The following is a 5,958-nucleotide window of genomic DNA, read 5'->3' on the forward strand; positions in this document are numbered from 1 at the left end:
TATACTCTGAGTAAGAGCAGTAGTTTCAACACTAGAGGATATCTCTGCAACAGCTTTTGGGTGGCTACGCCTCTCCCTGTGATTCCTAGTGGACTCAACTAAGTCGCTGATCAGTTGCCATGCTTCATCTGCGGTCCTGTACTTTTTCATAGAACCATTACTAGCACCATCTAGTGTAGTCTTATCCTGGGGGTTCATGCCTTGAGTGAAGTAGCTGATCAATACTAGTCTATCAATCATGTGATGGGGGCATGCATCTAAAAGGTTCTTAAAACGCTCTCAGTACTCATAGAGGGTCTCTGAGTCACCTTGAACAATGCAGGAGATCTCTTTTCTCAGTCTATCTGTGACTTCAGATGGAAAGTATTTTTCCAAAAATTCTCTCTTGAGCGTATCTCAGTTGGTAACAGTCGCTTCAGGTTGGGAGTAGTACCACTCCCTTGCCTTTCCCTCAAGAGAGAATGGGAAGGCAGTTAACAAAATAGAAGTTTCATCTGCACCATTACGCCTAACAGTAGAACAGGCTGTCTGGAAATCCCTAAGGTGCTTAATAGGCTCTTGAGCAAGTAAACCATGAAACTTGGGCATCAAGTTGATTAGTGCAGTCTTTAGTTCAAAATCTGCATCAACTCTGTTTTTTTTCCCAAGGTTCCCATGAAACCTAATTGCATTTAATCTCTTTTCCAAGATAATTGAACACTAAGCATGAAGAACGAAATTCCTTCTAGCAAATCAAAGAGAAGATGAAGAGAAGAAGAATTTCACTATTATCAATCCATCAAGTACAACAGAGCTCCCTCTCTCAATGAGAGGGAAGTTAGCTACTCATAGCTCAAAAAAAAGTACTCAAAAGTGAAGTGTAAAAGTGGATCTAAAACTAACTGCTTAACCCCCTCTTCAGTACTCCTTGGGGTATTTATACTACTCCTAGTAAAATGAAAGAATTACCAAAGTGAAAAAGGAAAATTACATTTTGGAGGGAAAAGAAACTCAATAAGTGTGACCTCCCAGCTGGCGTGTGATTGGTGCTCTAGTGGTATGTCACGCGCTCTTCAATTTTAGCTTGGCGTGCCACGCCCAGCCTTTCAAGTGGCACGCTCTTCTTCACTAACAACCTTGGCGTGCCACGCCTTCGAGCTGAAGTGGCACGCCCTAGTCTTTTTCCACTTCTCTTTGCCTCTGGAAACTTGAACTAGCATGGGACGCCCAGGGTCTGGCGTGCCACGCTCTTGCTTTATGCTTGGCTAAGCTTCTCTGGAAAGTTGAACTAGCGTGGCACGCCAGACCCTAGCGTGGCACGCCCAGGGTCTGGCGTGGCACGCCAAGGGTCTGGCGTGGCACGCCCAGGGTCTGGCATGCCACGCCCCTTTGTGAGTGAGTGGTTCCTCTGTTTGGCGTGCCATGCCACGAACTCATGTGGCACGCCCCAATGCTTCTTTGCTCTCTGAATGACACTGGCGTGCCACGCCTAGGATTCAAGTGGCACGCCTAAGTGAAGAATAGTGAGTGGCGTGCCACGCCTTCGATACCAAGTGGCACGCTAATGCCAGGGCATTTTGGCCAGTTTCACTGACCTTTTCTTTATGGTTTTAGGGTAGTTTCATGCACTTTCTTAGGAAATAAGCAAGTTTTGGGTAGAATTTCACTTACATCTTGATTCAAGCTAACATTGTGATTTTTATATGAATTCATGAGAATTATGCATGAATTGAATGACAAATTGCTTGATTTCAGGACAAAGGAAGCAAGGAAGAACCACGTTTGTAGCCACGTTAGTCTAACTAACGTGACCTCTAACGTGGAAGGGGAGCTAGCTTGCAACGTTAATGAGAAAGTAATCGCCAATAACGTCCTCGAAGGCATCATAGCCCACGTTAATCGCCACGTTAACTACATTAAAGTGGTAGTTAACGAGGAAGAAGAAAATGAAGCCAACGTTAGTGACACTCACCTTTGTCACTAACGTTGGACCAAGCTCATATTGGCCACGTTAAGAGCCACGTTAACTCAGTTAACGTGGACTCCAATGTGGGGAAACAAAAGAATGACCAACGTTAGTGACACTCACCTTTGTCACTAACGTTGAGCTAAGCCACTTTGAGCCACGTTAGTTGCCACGTTAACTCAGTTAATGTGGACTCTAACGTGGAGGGAGCAAAAAATCGCCAACGTTAGTGACACTCACCTTTGTCACTAACGTTGGGATGAGCCACTATGAGCCACGTTAACTCCCATGTTAACTACATTAACGTGGAAGTTAACATGAGTAAAAGGGATGATGAGCCAACGTTAGTGACACTCACCTTTGTCACTAACGTTGGAGATGGCTAGCAATACCACGTTAGAAGCCACGTTTACCTAGTTAACGTGAACTCTAACGTGGGAAGTAGGGGCATTTTGGAACGTTAGTGACAAAGGTAAGTGTCACTAGCGTTCTCGAAGATGTGGCAAGCCTACGTTAAAGGTCACGTTAGCCACACTAACGTGAACTCTAACGTAGGGAGAAAGGAGGATTCTCAACATTATTGGAAAAAGTAAGTCCCAATAACGTGTGCGAAGGACCAAGACGCAACGTTAGTGGTCACGTTGATGCCACTAACGTTGAAGTTAACGTGGAGCATCCTTGGGTTAGGAACGTTAGTGAAAAAGGTGATTGTCACTAACGTTCTCGAACCCACACTTTCACTTAACGTTAACACCACTAACGTCCTAAGCTAGAATCCTTGCCTACTTCACACTTTTTCTCTGCAAGTAAAGCTAAGCCCACTGAAGAAGATAACTGCTTCAACTCAAGATCCAAAGGCCCATATCCAACACTTGAAGAGCCAACTAGAAGATCAGAAGAATAGTATAAATAGGGAGAACTTTGAACTAGAAAAAGAAGAGCTTTCGGCATTATTAGAATTACTCTTTGTATTTTACTTTCTCTGCAACTTTTAGTTAAATTCTCAGAATGTACTCTCCATCTATGCTATTCATTCCCAGAGCTACGAACAACTAAACCCCTTTCATTGGGTTAGGGAGCTCTGTTGTAATTTGATGGATCAATAATAGTTTTCATTATCCTTCTTCTCTCTTTTCTCTTGATTTTACTAGAAAGCTTTTAATCTTCCTCCAATTGAGTAGTTATCTTGGAAAAGAAGCTATTCATACTTGGATCTCTTCTGAACCTTGGAAGAGGAATGAAGAGATCATGCTAGAATTGCTTTCTCATGTTGGACCAAATTGGGGTTTGGGCGAATATGGTGACATATAATTCTCCTAATACTTTGATTTGGAAATACATGTGGTATAATCAGTGACCACACTTCATCTCTTCTCATGAGCAATTAGACCAAGGAATTGGCTATTGATCTGATTTGAGAGATTGAATTACCAAGGAATTGGAATTCAATCACTTAAGATTGCCAAGGAGATTAATGAATGCATTGATTGAGGAAGAGATGAAAATGAACTTGATCCGGAGAATGTAACATCTCCTAAGCCCAATGAACTCCCCATTTCTGATCTTACCCATTCTCTTTACTTTTTGCTATTTACTTTCATGCTAAACTCCCCTTCTCCATTTAAGATTCTGCAATTTACCTTCCGTCATTTATTTTCTGCAATTTACTTTCCCGCCATTTAATTTGCTGCAATTTTCAACCCAATTTCTGCTTAGCTCAACTAGAACATTCTTCCAATTAAAGTTGCTTGACCAATCAATCCCTGTGGGATTCGACCTCACTCTATTGTGAGTTTTTACTTGACGACAATTCGGTATACTTGTTGAGGGAGATTTGTTAAAGGACAAGTTTTTGTGCATCAAGTTTATGGCGCCGTTGCCGGGGATTGATTTTGTATCAGCAATGATTAAATTGGTGGATAACTAGATTGAGTATTTGTTTTTATTTTGTCTGATTTAAGTTCATTTGAGTAATTTACTTTTTGTTCAGTTATTTTCTTCCCTTTCCCCTACCCATTTCTCTCAGTTGTTTACAATTCAGTCACCAACCCACTAACTGTTTAATATATTGCATCACTCATACTAACAGCATTTCTGTAGAAATTGCTATCTGCATCTATCTTTCTTGCTTTTGCCTTGTTGGTTGTATGACAGGTAGAAGAAGCGGGGCTTCAACTTCCTTTGATTCTGAACCTGAGAGGCCCTTCCTTAGATTAAGGAGGGAAGCAAGAGGAAAGAGAGTAGTTGGTGCTGAAGAAGAGGAGGAGTACTTTGAACCAGATATGGATGAGAATATGGAGAACCATCATGAAGGAGAGGCTCACAACCATGGCCGAGAAGGTCCAGCACATCAGGCTGGGCAAGAGAGAAGAGTTCTGGGTTCTTACATCAATCCAAACCCAGGAAACTATGGAAGTAGCATCCAACGGCCAACCATACATGCCAACAACTTTGAATTAAAGCCACAGCTCATCACCCTTGTTCAGAACAATTGTTCATTCGGAGGAAGTGTCCAAGAAGACCCCAATCAACATCAAACCACCTTTCTGAGGATATGCGATACTGTGAAGTCTAATGGTGTTCATCCTGACACTTATAGACTACTTCTGTTCTCTTTCTCACTCAAGGACAAAGCATCTAAATGGCTGGAATCCTTTCCAAAGGAGAGTTTAGCAACCTGGGAAGATGTGGTAAACAAATTCTTGGCAAGATTCTATCCTCCTCAACAGATCAACAGGTTAAAAGCTGAGGTACAAACTTTTAGGCAGCAAGATGGTGAGACTCTATATGAAGCATGGGAGAGGTTTAAGGACCTGACAAGAAGATGCCCGCCAGATATGTTCAATGAATGGGTGCAGTTGCACATTTTCTATGAAGGTCTTTCATATGAATCAAAGAAGGCAGTAGACCACTCATCCGGGGAATCTCTGAACAAGAAGAAGACCATTGAAGAAGTCATAGATGTCATTGAGACTGTAGCTGAGAATGACTATTTCTATGCTTCTGAAAGAGGCAACACTGCTAGCTCAAAACAAGATGATTACCAAGCAATTAGCTAACCTCACCAAGAAGATGGAGAGGAATCAAGTAGCAGCAATCACCACTTCAGCAGCAACTCAAGAAGGAGTGAATGCAGAGGCAGAGGGTGATCAGAAACAAGCCAACTACATTGGAAATTCACCCAGGCAGCACCATGACCCATACTCCAAAATATATAATCCTGGTTGGAGGAACCACCCAAACTTTGGGTGGAGAAATTAACAGGATCAAGGCCAAGATCAGAGACGCCACAACCCCAGCAACAATGCAACTCACCAACATTCCACACAGAGATCATATCAGCACCCACCTAACAACATACCTCAACATCCATACCAAAGTCAAAATGGCCCTTCTCACCCCTCCAATCTCAACTCACCATCATCTGAAGATAGACTCTCCAGGAGTGAAACCCTACTTGAAGGCATATGCAAGGAAATTCAAGATAACAAGGTGTTCAAAGAGGAGGTGCGAGCCAATATCAAGAATCAGGGAGACACCATCAAGAGGCTGGAATTTCAAGTGGGATACCTATCTGAGAAGATTCCCAAACCTACTGATAGCTTCCCAAGTGACACAGAGAAAAATCCGAGAGGTGAAGCAAAGAAAGTCAGATGGGAAGATTTCAAGATGGTTACTATAAGTGATAAGGAGACTAAAGAAGAGCTGAACAAACCATCAGAACAATCTGAAGATACATCAGCAGGAAAGCAGGAAGAGAATCCTCAGGAAACCACAATTATGCAGAAAGAGTTGCTGAGGCTCTATGCACCCTTTCCCCAATTATTAAATGGTGGTGTAGAGAAGAGAATATACTCAAGGTTTCTTGACATATTTGCATCCCTCCATGTAAACATACCATTCATCAAGGCTCTCCAACAAATGCCCTCATACGTCAAGTATATGAAGGAGCTGCTGACCAGGAAAAGCTCACTCAAGGGAGGACAAACCATAGTGATGAACAAGGAGTGCAG

At 42.5% G+C, this 5,958-nt stretch overlaps 2 non-coding genes across 2 annotated transcripts; one reads left to right on the forward strand and one right to left on the reverse strand.

Moving 5' to 3' along the window:
- The first annotated feature begins 234 nt into the window (after nucleotides 1–234).
- On the forward strand, nucleotides 235–342 carry LOC148577509 (small nucleolar RNA R71). Its single transcript, XR_015903552.1, has one exon. It is a non-coding gene; the product is annotated as a small nucleolar RNA R71 (small nucleolar RNA).
- A 4,338-nt stretch (nucleotides 343–4,680) lies between these two features.
- Nucleotides 4,681–4,787, reverse strand: LOC148577510 (small nucleolar RNA R71). Its single transcript, XR_015902768.1, has one exon. It is a non-coding gene; the product is annotated as a small nucleolar RNA R71 (small nucleolar RNA).
- Between the last annotated feature and the right edge of the window lie 1,171 nt (nucleotides 4,788–5,958).

This window comes from Arachis ipaensis, chromosome B1 (genome assembly GCF_059453495.1).
Source record: "Arachis ipaensis isolate K30076 ecotype BB chromosome B1, ASM5945349v1, whole genome shotgun sequence".
In the NCBI taxonomy this organism is placed as follows: Eukaryota; Viridiplantae; Streptophyta; class Magnoliopsida; order Fabales; family Fabaceae; genus Arachis; species Arachis ipaensis.